A 20,990-nucleotide genomic window follows, 5' to 3' on the forward strand; every position below is an offset into this window, starting at 1 on the left:
GCCCGATCACTTGAGATCAGCCCTTCTGGCTCTTTCATGGATGAAACCAACTGGTAAAAGAGCCGTTCTAAGCTGGGGACCATGGTGTCTTTCCCTAGTCTACACAGAAACAGCACTCTGAGGGAGAGGAGCTGCTGGCGTTTGGTAGCAAAATCGCCTATTCTGAAGAGAAACATTTCGTTGTAAGAGGGTTGCATCAGCCTTGCCTCATTTTCACAAGTGGCTATAAAGGAGGGCAGTCAGTAGGCCTCACCCTTCAAGCCCACTCCAATTTCCTAGAGAAAACACCAGGCCTCGGTGTGCTTTCCTGTGGCAAGTAAACATTGCTTTCATTCCTTAGGGGGCACTTTGGCTCACAACTGCCCTACCCCAAGGATTCAGGAATGTTCAGCACGATTGTTTGAGAACAGCTTTTCTGGCTCTTTCATGGATGAAACCAACTGGGAAAAGAGCCGTTCTAAGCTGGGGACCATGGTGTCTTTCCCTAGTCTACACAGAAACAGCACTCTGAGGGAGAGGAGCTGCTGGCGTTTGGTAGCACAATCTCCTATTCTGAAGAGAAACATTTCGTTGTAAGCGGGTTGCATCAGCCTTGCCACATTTTCTCAACTGGCTTTAAAGAAGGGCAGTCAGTTGGCAGACTTCCTTGAGTCCCTGCGTCCCAGGCTGGAAACTTTGCTTTCATTCCTTAGTTAGCACATTGGCTCAGGACGGCCTTACCCCAAGGATTCAGGAATGTGCAGCCCGATTACTTGATATCAGCCCTTCTGGCTCTTTCATGGATGAAACCAACTGGGAAAAGAGCCATTCTAAGCTGGGGACCATGGTGTCTTTCCCTAGTCTGCACAGAAACAGCACTCTGAGGGAGAGGAGCTGCTTGCGTTGTGTAGCAAAATCGCCTATTCTGAAGAGAAACATTTCGTTGTAAGCGGGTTGCATCAGCCTTGCCTCATTTTCACAAGTGGCTATAAAGGAGGGCAGTCAGTAGGCCTCACCCTTCAAGCCCACTCCAATTTCCTAGAGAAAACACCAGGCCTCGGTGTGCTTTCCTGTGGCAAGTAAACTTTGCTTTCATTCCTTAGGGGGCACTTTGGCTCAGAATTGCCCTACCCCAAGGATTCAGGAATGTTCAGCCCGATTGTTTGAGAACAGCTTTTCTGGCTCTTTCATTGATGAAACCAACTGGGAAAAGAGCCGTTCTAAGCTGGGGACCATGGTGTCTTTCCCTAGTCTACACAGAAACAGCACTCTGAGGGAGAGGAGCTGCTGGCGTTTGGTAGCAAAATCTCCTATTCTGATGAGAAACATTTCTTTGCAAGCGGGTTGCATCAGCCTTGCCACATTTTCTCAACTGGCTTTAAAGGAGGGCAGTCAAATGGCAAACTTCCTTGAGGCCCTGCATCCCAGGCTGTAAACTTTGCTTTCATTCCTTAGTTGGCACATTGGCTCAGGACTGCCTTACCCCAAAGATTCAGTGATGTGCAGCCCTATTAGTTGAGATCAGACCTTCTGGCTCTTTCATGGATGAAACTAACTGGGATAAGAGCTGTTCTGATTTGGGGATCATGGTGTCTTACCCTAGTCTACACAGAAACAACACTCTGAGGGAGAGGAGTTGCTGGTGTTTGGTAGCACAATCTCCTATTCTGAAGAGAAACATTTCGTTGTAAGCGGGTTGCATCAGCCTTGCCACATTTTCTCAACTGGCTTTAAAGAAGGGCAGTCAGTTGGTAGACTTACTTGAGGCCCTGCTGCCCAGGCTGGAAATTTTGCTTTCATTCCTTAGGTGGCACATTGGCTCAGGACGGCCTTACACCAAGGATTCAGGGATGTGCAGCCCGATTACTTGAGATCAGCCTTTCTGGCTCTTTCATGGATGAAACCAACTGGGAAAAGAGCCGTTCTAAGCTGGGGACCATGGTGTCTTTCCCTAGTCTACACAGAAACAGCACTCTGAGGGAGATGAGCTGCAGGTGTTTGGTAGCACAATCTCCTATTCTGAAGAGAAACATTTCGTTGTAATCGGGTTGCATCAGCCTTGCCACATTTTCTCAACTGGCTTTAAAGAAGGGCAGTCAGTTGGCAGACTTAGTTGAGGCCCTGCTGCCCACGCTGGAAACTGTGCTTTCATTCCTTCGTTAGCACATTGGCTCAGGACGGCCTTACCCCAAGGATTCAGGGATATGCAGCCCGATTACTTCAGATCAGCCCTTCTGGTTCTTTCATGGATGAAACCAACTGGGAAAAGAGCCGTTCTAAGCTGGGGACCATGGTGTCTTTCCCTAGTCTTCACAGAAACAGCACTCTGAGGGAGACGAGCTGCTGGCGTTTGGTAGCAAAATCGCCTATTCTGAAGAGAAACATTTCGTTGTAAGCGGGTTGCATCAGCCTTGCCTCATTTTCAAAAGTGGCTATAAAGGAGGGCAGTCAGTAGGCCTCACCCTTCAAGCCCACTCCAATTTCGTAGAGAAAACACCAGGCCTCGGAGTGCTTTCCTGTGGCAAGTAAACTTTGCTTTCATTCCTTAGGGGGCACTTTGGCTCAGAACTGCCCTACCCCAAGGATTCAGGAATGTTCAGCCCGATTGTTTGAGAACAGCTTTTCTGGCTCTTTCATGGATGAAACCAACTGGGAAAAGAGCCGTTCTAAGCTGGGGACCATTGTGTCTTTCCCTAGTCTACACAGAAACAGCACTCTGAGAGAGAGGAGCTGCTGGCGTTTGGTAGCAAAATCTCCTATTCTGAAGAGAAACATTTCGTTGTAAGCGGGTTGCATCAGCCTTGCCACATTTTCTCAACTGGCTTTAAAGAACGGCAGTCAGCTGGTAGACTTACTTGAGGCCCTGCTGCCCAGGCTGGAAATTTTGCTTTCATTCCTTAGGTGGCACATTGGCTCAGGACGGCCTTACACCAAGGATTCAGGGATGTGCAGCCCGATTACGTGAGATCAGCCTTTCTGGCTCTTTCATGGATGAAACCAACTGGGAAAAGAGCCGTTCTAAGCTGGGGACCATGGTGTCTTTCCCTAGTCTACACAGAAACAGCCCTCTGAGGGAGATGAGCTGCAGGTGTTTGGTAGCACAATCTCCTATTCTGAAGAGAAACATTTCGTTGTAATCGGGTTGCATCAGCCTTGCCACATTTTCTCAACTGGCTTTAAAGAAGGGCAGTCAGTTGGCAGACTTAGTTGAGGCCCTGCTGCCCACGCTGGAAACTTTGCTTTCATTCCTTCGTTAGCACATTGGCTCAGGACGGCCTTACCCCAAGGATTCAGGGATATGCAGCCCGATTACTTCAGATCAGCCCTTCTGGTTCTTTCATGGATGAAACCAACTGGGAAAAGAGCCGTTCTAAGCTGGGGACCATGGTGTCTTTCCCTAGTCTTCACAGAAACAGCACTCTGAGGGAGACGAGCTGCTGGCGTTTGGTAGCAAAATCGCCTATTCTGAAGAGATATATTTCGTTGTAAGCGGGTTGCATCAGCCTTGCCTCATTTTCAAAAGTGGCTATAAAGGAGGGCAGTCAGTAGGCCTCACCCTTCAAGCCCACTCCAATTTCGTAGAGAAAACACCAGGCCTCGGAGTGCTTTCCTGTGGCAAGTAAACTTTGCTTTCATTACTTAGGTGGCACTTTGGCTCAGAACTGCCCTACCCCAAGGATTCAGGAATGTTCAGCCCGATTGTTTGAGAACAGCTTTTCTGGCTCTTTCATGGATGAAACCAACTGGGAAAAGATCCGTTCTAAGCTGGGGACCATGGTGTCTTTCCCTAGTCTACACAGAAACAGCACTCTGAGGGAGAGGAGCTGCTGGCGTTTGGTAGCAAAATCTCCTATTCTGAAGAGAAACATTTCGTTGTAAGCGGGTTGCATCAGCCTTGCCACATTTTCTCAACTGGCTTTAAAGAAGGGCAGTCAGTTGGTAGACTTACTTGAGGCCCTGCTGCCCAGGCTGGAAATTTTGCTTTCATTCCTTAGGTGGCACATTGGCTCAGGACGGCCTTACACCAAGGATTCAGGGATGTGCAGCCCGATTACTTGAGATCAGCCTTTCTGGCTCTTTCATGGATGAAACCAACTGGGAAAAGAGCCGTTCTAAGCTGGGGACCATGGTGTCTTTCCCTAGTCTACACAGAAACAGCACTCTGAGGGAGATGAGCTGCAGGTGTTTGGTAGCACAATCTCCTATTCTGAAGAGAAACATTTCGTTGTAATCGGGTTGCATCAGCCTTGCCACATTTTCTCAACTGGCTTTAAAGAAGGGCAGTCAGTTGGCAGACTTAGTTGAGGCCCTGCTGCCCACGCTGGAAACTTTGCTTTCATTCCTTCGTTAGCACATTGGCTCAGGACGGCCTTACCCCAAGGATTCAGGGATATGCAGCCCGATTACTTGAGATCAGCCCTTCTGGTTCTTTCATGGATGAAACCAAGTGGGAAAAGAGCCGTTCTAAGCTGGGGACCATGGTGTCTTTCCCTAGTCTTCACAGAAACAGCACTCTGAGGGAGACGAGCTGCTGGCGTTTGGTAGCAAAATCGCCTATTCTGAAGAGAAACATTTCGTTGTAAGCGGGTTGCATCAGCCTTGCCTCATTTTCAAAAGTGGCTATAAAGGAGGGCAGTCAGTAGGCCTCACCCTTCAAGCCCACTCCAATTTCGTAGAGAAAACACCAGGCCTCGGAGTGCTTTCCTGTGGCAAGTAAACTTTGCTTTCATTCCTTAGGTGGCACATTGGCTCAGGACGACCTTACACCAAGGATTCAGGGATGTGCAGCCCGATTACTTGAGATCAGCCCTTCTGGCTCTTTCATGGATGAAACCAACTGGGAAAAGAGCCGTTCTAAGCTGGGGACCATGGTGTCTTTCCCTAGTCTACACAGAAACAGCACTCTGAGGGAGACGAGCTGCAGGTGTTTGGTAGCACAATCTCCTATTCTGAAGAGAAACATTTCGTTGTAATCGGGTTGCATCAGCCTTGCCACATTTTCTCAACTGGATTTAAAGAAGGGCAGTCAGTTGGCAGACTTAGATGAGGCCCTGCTTCCCACGCTGGAAACTTTACTTTCATTCCTTCGTTAGCACATTGGCTCAGGACGGCCTTACCCCAAGGATTCAGGGATATGCAGCCCGATTACTTGAGATCAGCCCTTCTGGCTCTTTCATGGATGAAACCAAATGGGAAAAGAGCCGTTCTAAGCTGGGGACCATGGTGTCTTTCCCTAGTCTTCACAGAAACAGCACTCTGAGGGAGACGAGCTGCTGGCGTTTGGTAGCAAAATCGCCTATTCTGAAGAGAAACATTTCGTTGTAAGCGGGTTGCATCAGCCTTGCCTCATTTTCACAAGTGGCTATAAAGGAGGGCAGTCAGTAGGCCTCACGCTTCAAGCCCACTCCAATTTCGTAGAGAAAACACCAGGCCTCGGAGGGCTTTCCTGTGGCAAGTAAACTTTGCTTTCATTCCTTATTGGGCACTTTGGCTCAGAACTGCCCTACCCCAAGGATTGAGGAATGTTCAGCACGATTGTTTGAGAACAGCTTTTCTGGCTCTTTCATGGATGAAAGCAACTGGGAAAAGAGCCGTTCTAAGCTGGGGACCATGGTGTCTTTCCCTAGTCTACACAGAAACAGCACTCTGAGGGAGAGGAGCTGCTGGCGTTTGGTAGCAAAATCTCCTATTCTGAAGAGAAACATTTCGTTGTAAGCGGGTTGCATCAGCCTTGCCACATTTTCTCAACTGGCTTTAAAGAAGGGCAGTCAGTTGGTAGACTTACTTGAGGCCCTGCAGCCCAGGCTGGAAATTTTGCTTTCATTCCTTAGGTGGCACATTGGCTCAGGACGACCTTACACCAAGGATTCAGGGATGTGCAGCCCGATTACTTGAGATCAGCCCTTCTGGCTCTTTCATGGATGAAACCAACTGGGAAAAGAACCGTTCTAAGTTGGGCACCATGGTGTCTTACCCTAGTCTACACAAAAACAGCACTCTGAGGGAGAGGAGCTGCTGGTGTTTGGTAGCACAATCTCCTATTCTGAAGAGAAACATTTCGTTGTAAGCGGGTTGCATCAGCCTTGCCTCATTTTCACAAGTGGCTATAAAGGAGGGCAGTCAGTAGGCCTCACCCTTCAAGCCCACTCCAAATTAACAGAGAAAACACCAGGCCTCGGTGTGCTTTCCTGTGGCAAGTAAACTTTGCTTTCATTCCTTAGGGGGCACTTTGGCTCAGAACTGCCCTAACCCAAGGATTCAGGAATGTTCAGCCCGATTGTTTGAGAACAGCTTTTCTGGCTCTTTCATGGATGAAACCAACTGGGAAAAGAGCCGTTCTAAGCTGGGGACCATGGTGTCTTTCCCTAGTCTACACAGAAACAGCACTCTGAGGGAGAGGAGCTGCTGGCGTTTGGTAGCACAATCTCCTATTCTGAAGAGAAACATTTCGTTGTAATCGGGTTGCATCAGCCTTGCCACATTTTCTCAACTGGCTTTAAAGAAGGGCAGTCAGTTGGCAGACTTACTTGAGGTCCTGCTTCCCACGCTGGAAACTTTGCTTTCATTCCTTCGTTAGCACATTGGCTCAGGACAGCCTTAACCCAAGGATTCAGGGATGTGCAGCCCTATTAGTTGAGATCAGCCCTTCTGGCTCTTTCATGGATGAAACTAACTGGGATAAGAGCTGTTCTAAGCTGGGGACCATGGTGTCTTACCCTAGTCTACACAGAAAGAGCACTCTGAGGGAGAGGAGTTGCTGGTGTTTGGTAGCACAATCTCCTATTCTGAAGAGAAACATTTCGTTGTAAGCGGGTTGCATCAGCCTTGCCACATTTTCTCAACTGGCTTTAAAGAAGGGCAGTCAGTTGGTAGACTTACTTGAGGCCCTGCTGCCCAGGCTGGAAATTTTGCTTTCATTCCTTAGGTGGCACATTGGCTCAGGACGGCCTTACACCAAGGATTCAGGGATGTGCAGCCCGATTACATGAGATCAGCCTTTCTGGCTCTTTCATGGATGAAACCAACTGGGAAAAGAGCCGTTCTAAGCTGGGGACCATGGTGTCTTTCCCTAGTCTACACAGAAACAGCACTCTGAGGGAGACGAGCTGCTGGTGTTTGGTAGCACAATCTCCTATTCTGAAGAGAAACATTTCGTTGTAATCGGGTTGCATCAGCCTTGCCACATTTTCTCAACTGGATTTAAAGAAGGGCAGTCAGTTGGCAGACTTAGATGAGGCCCTGCTTCCCATGCTGGAAACTTTACTTTCATTCCTTCGTTAGCACATTGGCTCAGGACGGCCTTACCCCAAGGATTCAGGGATATGCAGCCCGATTACTTGAGATCAGCCCTTCTGGCTCTTTCATGGATGAAACCAAATGGGAAAAGAGCCGTTCTAAGCTGGGGACCAGGGTGTCTTTCCCTAGTCTTCACAGAAACAGCACTCTGAGGGAGACGAGCTGCTGGCGTTTGGTAGCAAAATCGCCTATTCTGAAGAGAAACATTTCGTTGTAAGCGGGTTGCATCAGCCTTGCCTCATTTTCACAAGTGGCTATAAAGGAGGGCAGTCAGTAGGCCTCACGCTTCAAGCCCACTCCAATTTCGTAGAGAAAACACCAGGCCTCGGAGGGCTTTCCTGTGGCAAGTAAACTTTGCTTTCATTCCTTATTGGGCACTTTGGCTCAGAACTGCCCTACCCCAAGGATTGAGGAATGTTCAGCACGATTGTTTGAGAACAGCTTTTCTGGCTCTTTCATGGATGAAAGCAACTGGGAAAAGAGCCGTTCTAAGCTGGGGACCATGGTGTCTTTCCCTAGTCTACACAGAGACAGCACTCTGAGGGAGAGGATCTGCTGGCGTTTGGTAGCAAAATCTCCTATTCTGAAGAGAAACATTTCGTTGTAAGCGGGTTGCATCAGCCTTGTCACATTTTCTCAACTGGCTTTAAAGAAGGGCAGTCAGTTGGTAGACTTACTTGAGGCCCTGCTGCCCAGGCTGGAAATTTTGCTTTCATTCCTTAGGTAGCAAATTGGCTCAGGACGGCCTTACACCAAGGATTCAGGGATGTGCAGCCCGATTACTTGAGATCAGCCCTTCTGGCTCTTTCATGGATGAAACCAACTGTGAAAAGAGCCGTTCTAAGTTGAGCACCATGGTGTCTTACCGTAGTCTACACAGAAACAGCACTCTGAGGGAGACGAGTTGCTGGCGTTTGGTAGCAAAATCGCCTATTCTGAAGAGAAACATTTCGTTGTAAGCGGGTTGCATCAGCCTTGCCTCATTTTCACAAGTGGCTATAAAGGAGGGCAGTCAGTAGGCCTCACGCTTCAAGCCCACTCCAATTTCGTAGAGAAAACACCAGGCCTCGGAGGGCTTTCCTGTGGCAAGTAAACTTTGCTTTCATTCCTTATTGGGCACTGTGGCTCAGAACTGCCCTACCCCAAGGATTGAGGAATGTTCAGCACGATTGTTTGAGAACAGCTTTTCTGGCTCTTTCATGGATGAAAGCAACTGGGAAAAGAGCCGTTCTAAGCTGGGGACCATGGTGTCTTTCCCTAGTCTACACAGAAACAGCACTCTGAGGGAGAGGAGCTGCAGGCGTTTGGTAGCAAAATCTCCTATTCTGAAGAGAAACATTTCGTTGTAAGCGGGTTGCATCAGCCTTGTCACATTTTCTCAACTGGCTTTAAAGAAGGGCAGTCAGTTGGTAGACTTACTTGAGGCCCTGCTGCCCAGGCTGGAAATTTTGCTTTCATTCCTTAGGTGGCAAATTGGCTCAGGACGGCCTTACACCAAGGATTCAGGGATGTGCAGCCCGATTACTTGAGATCAGCCCTTCTGGCTCTTTCATGGATGAAACCAACTGTGAAAAGAGCCGTTCTAAGTTGAGCACCATGGTGTCTTACCGTAGTCTACACAGAAACAGCACTCTGAGGGAGAGGAGCTGCTGGTGTTTGGTAGCACAATCTCCTATTCTGAAGAGAAACACTTCGTTGTAAGCGGGTTGCATCAGCCTTGCCTCATTTTCACAAGTGGCTATAAAGGAGGGCAGTCAGTAGGCCTCACCCTTCAAGCCCACTCCAAATTAACAGAGAAAACACCAGGCCTCGGTGTGCTTTCCTGTGGCAAGTAAACTTTGCTTTCATTCCTTAGGGGGCACTTTGGCTCAGAACTGCCATAACCCAAGGATTCAGGAATGTTCAGCCCGATTGTTTGAGAACAGCTTTTCTGGCTCTTTCATGGATGAAACCAACTGGGAAAAGAGCCGTTCTAAGCTGGGGACCATGGTGTCTTTCCCTAGTCTACACAGAAACAGCACTCTGAGGGAGAGGAGCTGCTGGCGTTTGGTAGCAAAATCTCCTATTCTGAAGAGAAACTTTTCGTTGTAAGCGGGTTGCATCAGCCTTGTCACATTTTCTCAACTGGCTTTAAAGAAGGGCAGTCAGTTGGTAGACTTACTTGAGGCCCTGCTGCCCAGGCTGGAAATTTTGCTTTCATTCCTTAGGTGGCAAATTGGCTCAGGACGGCCTTACACCAAGGATTCAGGGATGTGCAGCCCGATTACTTGAGATCAGCCCTTCTGGCTCTTTCATGGATGAAACCAACTGTGAAAAGAGCCGTTCTAAGTTGAGCACCATGGTGTCTTACCGTAGTCTACACAGAAACAGCACTCTGAGGGAGAGGAGCTGCTGGTGTTTGGTAGCACAATCTCCTATTCTGAAGAGAAACACTTCGTTGTAAGGGGGTTGCATCAGCCTTGCCTCATTTCCACAAGTGGCTATAAAGGAGGGCAGTCAGTAGGCCTCAACCTTCAAGCCCACTCCAAATTAACAGAGAAAACACCAGGCCTCGGTGTGCTTTCCTGTGGCAAGTAAACTTTGCTTTCATTCCTTAGGGGGCACTTTGGCTCAGAACTGCCCTACCCCAAGGATTCAGGAATGTTCAGCACGATTGTTTGAGAACAGCTTTTCTGGCTCTTTCATGGATGAAACCAACTGGGAAAAGAGCCGTTCTAAGCTGGGGACCATGGTGTCTTACCCTACTGTACACAGAAACAGCACTCTGAGGGAGTGGAGCTGCTGGCGTTTGGTAGCACAATCTCCTATTCTGAAGAGAAACATTTCGTTGTAATCGGGTTGCATCAGCCTTTCCACATTTTCTCAACTGGCTTTAAAGAAGGGCAGTCAGCTGGCAGACTTACTTGAGGTCCTGCTTCCCACGCTGGATACTTCGCTTTCATTCCTTCGTTAGCACATTGGCTCAGGACGGCCTTAACCCAAGGATTTAGGGATGTGCAGCCCGACTACTTGAGATCAGCCCTTCTGGCTCTTTCATGGATGAAACCAACTGGGAAAAGAGCCGTTCTAAGCTGGGGACCATGGTGTCTTTCCCTAGTCTACACAGAAACAGCAGTCTGAGTGAAACCAGCTCCTCCGGTTTGGTAGCAAAATCTCCTATTCTGAAGAGAAACATTTCGTTGTAAGCGGGTTGCATCAGCCTTGTATCATTTTCACAAGTGGCTATAAAGGAGGGCAGTCAGTAGGCCTCACCCTTCAAGCCCACTCCAATTTCCTAGAGAAAACACCAGGCCTCGGTGTGCTTTCCTATGGCAAGTAAACTTTGCTTTCATTCCTTAGGGGGCACTTTGGCTCAGAACTGCCCTACCCCAAGGATTCAGGAATGTTCAGCCCGATTGTTTGAGAACAGCTTTTCTGGCTCTTTCATGGATGAAACCAACTGGGAATAGAGCCGTTGTAAGCTGGGGACCATGGTGTCTTTCCCTAGTCTACACAGAAACAGCACTCTGAGGGAGAGGAGCTGCTGGTGTTTGGTAGCACAATCTCCTATTCTGAAGAGAAACATTTCGTTGTAATCGGGTTGCATCAGCCTTGCCACATTTTCTCAACTGGCTTTAAAGAAGGGCAGTCAGTTGGCAGACTTACTTGAGGTCCTGCTTCCCACGCTGGAAACTTTGCTTTCCTTCCTTCGTTAGCACATTGGCTCAGGACGACCTTAACCCAAGGATTCAGGGATGTGCAGCCCGATTACTTGAGATCAGCCCTTCTGGCTCTTTCATGGATGAAACCAACTGGGAAAAGAGCCGTTCTAAGCTGGGGACCATGCTGTCTTTCCCTAGTCTACACAGAAACAGCACTCTGAGGGAGACGAGCTGCTGGCGTTTGGTAGCAAAATCGCCTATTCTGAAGAGAAACATTTCGTTGTAAGCGGGTTGCATCAGCCTTGCCTCATTTTCACAAGTGGCTATAAAGGAGGGCAGTCAGTAGGCCTCACCCTTCAAGCCCACTCCAATTTCCTATAGAAAACACCAGGCCTCGGTGTGCTTTCCTGTGGCAAGTAAACTTTGCTTTCATTCCTTAGGGGGCACTTTGGCTCAAAATTGCCCTACCCCAAGGAATCAGGAATGTTCAGCACGATTGTTTGAGAACAGCTTTTCTGGCTCTTTCATTGATAAAACCAACTGGGAAAAGAGCCGTTCTAAGCTGGGGACCATGGTGTCTTTCCCTAGTCTACACAGAAACAGCACTCTGAGGGAGAGGAGCTGCTGGCGTTTGGTAGCAAAATCTCCTATTCTGATGAGAAACATTTCTTTGCAAGCGGGTTGCATCAGCCTTGCCACATTTTCTCAACTGGCTTTAAAGGAGAGCAGTCAAATGGCAAATTTCCTTGAGGCCCTGCATCCCAGGCTGTAAACTTTGCTTTCATTCCTTAGTTGGCACATTGGCTCAGGACTGCCTTACCCCAAAGATTCAGGGATGTGCAGCCCGATTACATGAGATCAGCCTTTCTGGCTCTTTCATGGATGAAACCAACTGGGAAAAGAGCCGTTCTAAGCTGGGGACCATGGTGTCTTTCCCTAGTCTACACAGAAACAGCACTCTGAGGGAGACGAGCTGCAGGTGTTTGGTAGCACAATCTCCTATTCTGAAGAGAAACATTTCGTTGTAAGCGGGTTGCATCAGCCTTGCCTCATTTTCACAAGTGGCTATAAAGGAGGGCAGTCAGTAGGCCTCACCCTTCAAGCCCACTCCAAATTAACAGAGAAAACACCAGGCCTCGGTGTCCTTTCCTGTGGCAAGTAAACTTGGCTTTCATTCCTTAGGGGGCACTTTGGCTCAGAACTGCCCTACCCCAAGGACTCAGGAATGTTCAGCACGATTGTTTGAGAACAGCTTTTCTGGCTCTTTCATGGATGAAACCAACTGGGAAAAGAGCCGTTCTAAGCTGTGGATCATGGTGTCTTTCCCTAGTCTACACAGAAACAGCACTCTGAGGGAGAGGAGCTGCTGGCGTTTGGTAGCAAAATCTCCTATTCTGAAGAGAAACATTTCGTTGTAAGCGGGTTGCATCAGCCTTGCCACATTTTCTCAACTGGCTTTAAAGAAGGGCAGTCAGTTGGTAGACTTACTTGAGGCCCTGCTGCCCAGGCTGGAAATTTTGCTTTCATTCCTTAGGTGGCACATTGGCTCAGGACGACCTTACACCAAGGATTCAGGGATATGCAGCCCGATTACTTGAGATCAGCCCTTCTGGCTCTTTCATGGATGAAACCAACTGGGAAAAGAACCGTTCTAAGTTGGGCACCATGGTGTCTTACCCTAGTCTACACAAAAACAGCACTCTGAGGGAGAGGAGCTGCTGGTGTTTGGTAGCACAATCTCCTATTCTGAAGAGAAACATTTCGTTGTAAGCGGGTTGCATCAGCCTTGCCTCATTTTCACAAGTGGCTATAAAGGAGGGCAGTCAGTAGGCCTCACCCTTCAAGCCCACTCCAAATTAACAGAGAAACACCAGGCCTCGGTGTGCTTTCCTGTGGCAAGTAAACTTTGCTTTCATTCCTTAAGGGGCACTTTGGCTCAGAACTGCCCTAACCCAAGGATTCAGGAATGTTCAGCCCGATTGTTTGAGAACAGTTTTTCTGGCTCTTTCATGGATGAAACCAACTGGGAAAAGAGCCGTTCTAAGCTGGGGACCATGGTGTCTTTCCCTAGTCTACACAGAAACAGCACTCTGAGGTAGAGGAGCTGCTGGCGTTTGGTAGCACATTCTCCTATTCTGAAGAGAAACATTTCGTTGTAATCGGGTTGCATCAGCCTTGCCACATTTTCTCAACTGGCTTTAAAGAAGGGCAGTCAGTTGGCAGACTTACCTGAGGTCCTGCTTCCCACGCTGGAAACTTTGCTTTCATTCCTTCGTTAGCACATTGGCTCAGGACGGCCTTAACCCAAGGATTCAGGGATGTGCAGCCCTATTAGTTGAGATCAGCCCTTCTGGCTCTTTCATGGATGAAACTAACTGGGATAAGAGCTGTTCTAAGCTGGGGACCATGGTGTCTTACCCTAGTCTACACAGAAAGAACACTCTGAGGGAGAGGAGTTGCTGGTGTTTGGTAGCACAATCTCCTATTCTGAAGAGAAACATTTCGTTGTAAGCGGGTTGCATCAGCCTTGCCACATTTTCTCAACTGGCTTTAAAGAAGGGCAGTCAGTTGGTAGACTTACTTGAGGCCCTGCTGCCCAGGCTGGAAATTTTGCTTTCATTCCTTAGGTGGCACATTGGCTCAGGACGGCCTTACACCAAGGATTCAGGGATGTGCAGCCCGATTACATGAGATCAGCCTTTCTGGCTCTTTCATGGATGAAACCAACTGGGAAAAGAGCCGTTCTAAGCTGGGGACCATGGTGTCTTTCCCTAGTCTACACAGAAACAGCACTCTGAGGGAGACGAGCTGCTGGCGTTTGGTAGCAAAATCGCCTATTCTGAAGAGAAACATTTCGTTGTAAGCGGGTTGCATCAGCCTTGTCTCATTTTCACAAGTGGCTATAAAGGAGGGCAGTCAGTAGGCCTCACCCTTCAAGCCCACTCCAAATTAACAGAGAAAACACCAGGCCTAGGTGTGCTTTCCTGTGGCAAGTAAACTTTGCTTTCATTCCTTAGGGGGCACTTTGGCTCAGAACTGCCCTAACCCAAGGATTCAGGAATGTTCAGCCCGATTGTTTGAGAACAGCTTTTCTGGCTCTTTCATGGATGAAACCAACTGGGAAAAGAGCCGTTCTAAGCTGGGGACCATGGTGTCTTTCCCTAGTCTACACAGAAACAGCACTCTGAGGGAGAGGAGCTGCTGGCGTTTTTTAGCAAAATCTCCTATTCTGAAGAGAAACATTTCGTTGTAATCGGGTTGCATCAGCCTTGCCACATTTTCTCAACTGTCTTTAAAGAAGGGCAGTCAGTTGGCAGACTTACTTGAGGTCCTGCTTCCCACGCTGGAACCTTTGCTTTCATTCCTTCGTTAGCACATTGGCTCAGGACGGCCTTACACCAAGGATTCAGGGATGTGCAGCCCGATTACATGAGATCAGCCTTTCTGGCTCTTTCATGGATGAAACCAACTGGGAAAAGAGCCGTTCTAAGCTGGGGACCATGGTGTCTTTCCCTAGTCTACACAGAAACAGCACTCTGAGGGAGAGGAGCTGCTGGCGTTTGGTAGCAAAATCTCCTATTCTGAAGAGAAACATTTCGTTGTAAGCGGGTTGCATCAGCCTTGTCACATTTTCTCAACTGGCTTTAAAGAAGGGCATTCAGTTGGTAGACTTACTTGAGGCCCTGCTGACCAGGCTGGAAATTTTGCTTTCATTCCTTAGGTGGCAAATTGGCTCAGGACGGCCTTACACCAAGGATTCAGGGATGTGCAGCCCGATTACTTGAGATCAGCCCTTCTGGCTCTTTCATGGATGAAACCAACTGTGAAAAGAGCCGTTCTACGTTGAGCACCATGGTGTCTTACCGTAGTCTACACAGAAACAGCACTCTGAGGGAGAGGAGCTGCTGGTGTTTGGTAGCACAATCTCCTATTCTGAAGAGAAACACTTCGTTGTAAGCGGGTTGCATCAGCCTTGCCTCATTTTCACAAGTGGCTATAAAGGAGGGCAGTCAGTAGGCCTCAACCTTCAAGCCCACTCCAAATTAACAGAGAAAACACCAGGCCTCGGTGTGCTTTCCTGTGGCAAGTAAACTTTGCTTTCATTCCTTAGGGGGCACTTTGGCTCAGAACTGCCCTACCCCAAGGATTCAGGAATGTTCAGCCCGATTGTTTGAGAACAGCTTTTCTGGCTCTTTCATGGATGAAACCAACTGGGAATAGAGCCGTTCTAAGCTGGGGACCATGGTGTCTTTCCCTAGTCTACACAGAAACAGCACTCTGAGGGAGATGAGCTGCTGGCGTTTGGTATCACAGTCTCCTATTCGGAAGAGAAACATTTCGTGGTAAGTGCGATGCATCAGCCTTGCCACATTTTCTCAACTGGCTTTAAAGAAGGGCAGTCAGTTGGCAGACTTCCTTGAGTCCCTGCGTCCCAGGCTGGAAACTTTGCTTTCATTCCTTAGTTAGCACATTGGCTCAGGACGGCCTTACCCCAAGGATTCAGGGATGTGCAGCCCGATTACTTGAGATCAGCCTTTCTGGCTCTTTCATGGATGAAACCAACTGGGAAAAGAGCCGTTCTAAGCTGGGGACCATGGTGTCTTAACCTAGTCTACACAGAAACAGCACTCTGAGGGAGAGGAGTTGCAGGTGTTTGGTAGCACAATCTCCTCTTCTGAAGAGAAACATTTCGTTGTAAGCGGGTTGCATCAGCCTTGGCACATTTTCTCAACTGGCTTTAAAAAAGGGCAGTCAGTTGGCAGACATACTTGTGGCCCTGCGTCCTAGGCTGGAAAATTTGCTTTCATTCCTTAATTAGCACATTGGCTCAGGACGGCCTTACCCCAAGGATTCAGGGATGTGCAGCCCGACTACTTGAGATCAGCCCTTCTGGCTCTTTCATGGATGAAAGCAACTGGGAAAAGAGCCGTTCTAAGCTGGGGACCATGGTGTCTTTCCCTAGTCTACACAGAAACAGCACTCTGAGGGAGACGAGCTGCTGGCGTTTGGTAGCAAAATCGCCTATTCTGAAGAGAAACATTTCTTTGTAAGCGGGTTGCATCAGCCTTGCCTCATTTTCAGAAGTGGCTATAAAGGAGGGCAGTCAGTAGGCCTCACCCTTCAAGCCCACTCCAATTTCCTAGAGAAAACACCAGGCCTCGGTGTGCTTTCCTGTGGGAAGTAAACTTTGCTTTCATTCCTTAGGGGGCACTTTTGCTCAGAATTGCCCTACCCCAAGGATTCAGGAATGCTCAGCCCGATTGTTTGAGAACAGCTTTTCTGGCTCTTTCATTGATGAAACCAACTGGGAAAAGAGCCGTTCTAAGCTGGGGACCATGGTGTCTTTCCCTAGTCTACACAGAAACAGCACTCTGAGGGAGAGGAGCTGCTGGCGTTTTTTAGCAAAATCTGCTCTTCTGATGAGAAACATTTCTTTGCAAGCGGGTTGCATCAGCCTTGCCACATTTTCTCAACTGGCTTTAAAGAAGGGCAGTCAGTTGGCAGACTTAGTTGAGGCCCTGCTGCCCAGGCTGGAAACTTTGCTTTCATTCCTTCGTTAGTACATTGGCTCAGGACGGCCTTACCCCAAGGATTCAGGGATATGCAGCCCGCTTACTTGAGATCAGCCCTTCTGGCTCTTTCATGGATGAAACTAACTGGGAAAAGAGGCGTCTAAGCTGGGGACCATGGTGTCTTTCCCTAGTCTTCACAGAAACAGCACTCTGAGGGAGACGAGCTGCTGGCGTTTGGTAGCAAAATCGACTATTCTGAAGAGAAACATTTCGTTGTAAGCGGGTTGCATCAGCCTTGCCTCATTTTCACAAGTGGCTATAAAGGAGGGCAGTCAGTAGGCCTCACCCTTCAAGCACACTCCAAATTAGCAGAGAAAACACCAGGCCTCGGTGTGCTTTCCTGTGGCAAGTAAACTTGGCTTTCATTCCTTAGGGGGCACTTTGGCTCAGAACTGCCCTACCCCAAGGACTCAGGAATGTTCAGCACGATTGTTTGAGAACAGCTTTTCTGGCTCTTTCATGGATGAAACCAACTGGGAAAAGAGCCGTTCTAAGCTGGGGATCATGGTGTCTTTCCCTAGTCTACACAGAAACAGCACTCTGAGGGAGAGGAGCTGCTGGCGTTTGGTAGCAAAATCTCCTATTCTGAAGAGAAACATTTCGTTGTAAGCGGGTTGCATCAGCCTTGCCACATTTTCTCAACTGGCTTTAAAGAAGGGCAGTCAGTTGGTAGACTTACTTGAGGCCCTGCTGCCCAGGCTGGAAATTTTGCTTTCATTCCTTAGGTGGCACATTGGCTCAGGACGACCTTACACCAAGGATTCAGGGATGTGCAGCCCGATTACTTGAGATCAGCCCTTCTGGCTCTTTCATGGATGAAACCAACTGGGAAAAGAACCGTTCTAAGTTGGGCACCATGGTGTCTTACCCTAGTCTACACAAAAACAGCACTCTGAGGGAGAGGAGCTGCTGGTGTTTGGTAGCACAATCTCCTATTCTGAAGAGAAACATTTCGTTGTAAGCGGGTTGCATCAGCCTTGCCTCATTTTCACAAGTGGCTATAAAGGAGGGCAGTCAGTAGGCCTCACCCTTCAAGCCCACTCCAAATTAACAGAGAAACACCAGGCCTCGGTGTGCTTTCCTGTGGCAAGTAAACTTTGCTTTCATTCCTTAGGGGGCACTTTGGCTCAGAACTGCCCTAACCCAAGGATTCAGGAATGTTCAGCCCGATTGTTTGAGAACAGCTTTTCTGGCTCCTTCATGGATGAAACCAACTGGGAAAAGAGCCGTTCTAAGCTGGGGACCATGGTGTCTTTCCCTAGTCTACACAGAAACAGCACTCTGAGGTAGAGGAGCTGCTGGCGTTTGGTAGCACAATCTCCTATTCTGAAGAGAAACATTTCGTTGTAATCGGGTTGCATCAGCCTTGCCACATTTTCTCAACTGGCTTTAAAGAAGGGCAGTCAGTTGGCAGACTTACCTGAGGTCCTGATTCCCACGCTGGAAACTTTGCTTTCATTCCTTCGTTAGCACATTGGCTCAGGACGACCTTACACCAAGGATTCAGGGATGTGCAGCCCGATTACTTGAGATCAGCCCTTCTGGCTCTTTCATGGATGAAACCAACTGGGAAAAGAGCCGTTCTAAGTTGGGCACCATGGTGTCTTACCCTAGTCTACACAAAAACAGCACCCTGAGGGAGAGGAGCTGCTGGTGTTTGGTAGCACAATCTCCTATTCTGAAGAGAAACATTTCGTTGTAAGCGGGTTGCATCAGCCTTGCCACATTTTCTCAACTGGCTTTAAAGAAGGGCAGTCAATTGGCAAACTTCCTTGAGGCCCTGCTTCCCAGGCTGTAAACTTTGCTTTCATTCCTTAGTTGGCACATTGGCTCAGGACTGCCTTACCCCAAAGATTCAGGAATGTGCAGCCCTATTAGTTGAGATCAGCCCTTCTGGCTCTTTCATGGATGAAACCAACTGGGAAAAGAGCCATTCTAAGTTGGGCACCATGGTTTCTTACCCTAGTCTACACAAAAACAGCACTCTGAGGGAGAGGAGCTGCTGGTGTTTGGTAGCACAATCTCCTATTGTGAAGAGAAACATTTCGTTGTAAGCGGGTTGCATCAGCCTTGCCTCATTTTCACAAGTGGCTATAAAGGAGGGCAGTCAGTAGGCCTAACCCTTGAAGCCCACTCCAAATTAACAGAGAAAACACCAGGCCTCGGTGTGCTTTCCTGTGGCAAGTAAACTTTGCTTTCATTCCTTAGGGGGCACTTTGGCTCAGAACTGCCCTACCCCAAGGATTCAGGAATGTTCAGCACGATTGTTTGAGAACAGCTTTTCTGGCTCTTTCATGGATGAAACCAACTGGGAAAAGAGTCGTTCTAAGCTGGGGACCATTGTGTCTTTCCCTAGTCTACACAGAAACAGCACTCTGAGGGAGAGGAGCTGCTGGCGTTTGGTAGCACAATCTCCTATTCTGAAGAGAAACATTTCGTTGTAATCGGATTGCATCAGCCTTGCCACATTTTCTCAACTGGCTTTAAAGAAGGGCAGTCAGTTGGCAGACTTACTTGAGGTCCTGCTTCCCACGCTGGAAAGTTTGCTTTCATTCCTTTGTTAGCACATTGGCTCAGGACGGCCTTAACCCAAGGATTCAGGGATGTGCAGCCCGATTACTTGAGATCAGCCCTTCTGGCTCTTTCATGGATGAAACCAACTGGGAAAAGAGCCGTTTTAAGCTGGGGACCATGGTGTCTTTCCCTAGTCTACACAGAAACAGCACTCTGAGGGAGACGAGCTGCTGGCGTTTGGTAGCAAAATCGCCTATTCTGAAGAGAAACATTTCCTTGTAAGCGTGTTGCATCAGCCTTGCCTCATTTTCACAAGTGGCTATAAAGGAGGGCAGTCAGTAGGCCTCACCCTTCAAGCCCACTCCAATTTCCTAGAGAAAACACCAGGCCTCGGTGTGCTTTCCTGTGGCAAGTAAACTTTGCTTTCATTCCTTAGGGGGCACTTTGGCTCAGAACTGCCCTACCCCAAGAATTCAGGAATGTTCAGCCCGATTGTTTGAGAACAGCTTTTCTGGCTCTTTCATGGATGAAACCAACTGGGAAAAGAGCCGTTCTAAGCTGGGGACCATGGTGTCTTTCCCTAGTCTACACAGAAACAGCACTCTGAAGGAGAGGAGCTGCTGGCGTTGTTTAGCAAAATCTCCTATTCTGATGAAAAACATTTCTTTGCAAGCGGGTTGCATCAGCCTTGCCACATGTTCTCAACTGGCTTTAAAGAAGGGCAGTCAATTGGCAAACTTCCTTGAGGCCCTGCTTCCCAGGCTGTAAACTTTGCTTTCATTCCTTAGTTGGCACATTGGCTCAGGACTGCCTTACCCCAAAGATTAAGGGATGTGCAGCCCTATTAGTTGAGATCAGCCCTTCTGGCTCTTTCATGGATGAAACTAACTGGGAAAAGAGCCGTTCTAAGCTGGGGACCATGGTGTCTTTCCCTAGTCTACACAGAAACAGCACTCTGAGGGAGACGAGCTGCTGGTGTTTGGTAGCACAATCTCCTATTCTGAAGAGAAACATTTCGTTGTAAGCGGGTTGCATCAGCCTTGCCAGATTTTCTCAACTGGCTTTAAAGAAGGGCAGTCAGTTGGTAGACTTACTTGAGGCCCTGCTGCCCAGGCTGGAAATTTTGCTTTCATTCCTTAGGTGGCACATTGGCTCAGGACGGCCTTACCCCAAGGATTCAGGGATGTGCAGCCCGATTACTCGAGATCAGCCCTTCTGGCTCTTTCATGGATGAAACCAACTGGGAAAAGAGCCGTTCTAAGCTGGGGACCATGGTGTCTTTCCCTAGTCTACACAGAAACAGCACTCTGAGGGAGACGAGCTGCTGGCGTTTGGTAGCAAAATCGCCTATTCTGAAGAGAAACATTTCCTTGTAAGCGTGTTGCATCAGCCTTGCCTCATTTTCACAAGTGGCTATAAAGGAGGGCAGTCAGTAGGCCTCACCCTTCAAGCCCACTCCAATTTCCTAGAGAAAACACCAGGCCTCGGTGTGCTTTCCTGTGGCAAGTAAACTTTGCTTTCATTCCTTAGGGGGCACTTTGGCTCAGAACTGCCCTACCCCAAGAATTCAGGAATGTTCAGCCCGATTGTTTGAGAACAGCTTTTCTGGCTCTTTCATGGATGAAAGCAACTGGGAAAAGAGCCGTTCTAAGCTGGGGACCATGGTGTCTTTCCCTAGTCTACACAGAAACAGCACTCTGAAGGAGAGGAGCTGCTGGCGTTGTTTAGCAAAATCTCCTATTCTGATGAGAAACATTTCTTTGCAAGCGGGTTGCATCAGCCTTGCCACATGTTCTCAACTGGCTTTAAAGAAGGGCAGTCAATTGGCAAACTTCCTTGAGGCCCTGCTTCCCAGGCTGTAAACTTTGCTTTCATTCCTTAGTTGGCACATTGGCTCAGGACTGCCTTACCCCAAAGATTAAGGGATGTGCAGCCCTATTAGTTGAGATCAGCCCTTCTGGCTCTTTCATGGATGAAACTAACTGGG

The sequence above is a fragment of the Balaenoptera acutorostrata genome, chromosome 21, assembly GCF_949987535.1.
Source record: "Balaenoptera acutorostrata chromosome 21, mBalAcu1.1, whole genome shotgun sequence".
Classification (NCBI taxonomy): Eukaryota; Metazoa; Chordata; class Mammalia; order Artiodactyla; family Balaenopteridae; genus Balaenoptera; species Balaenoptera acutorostrata.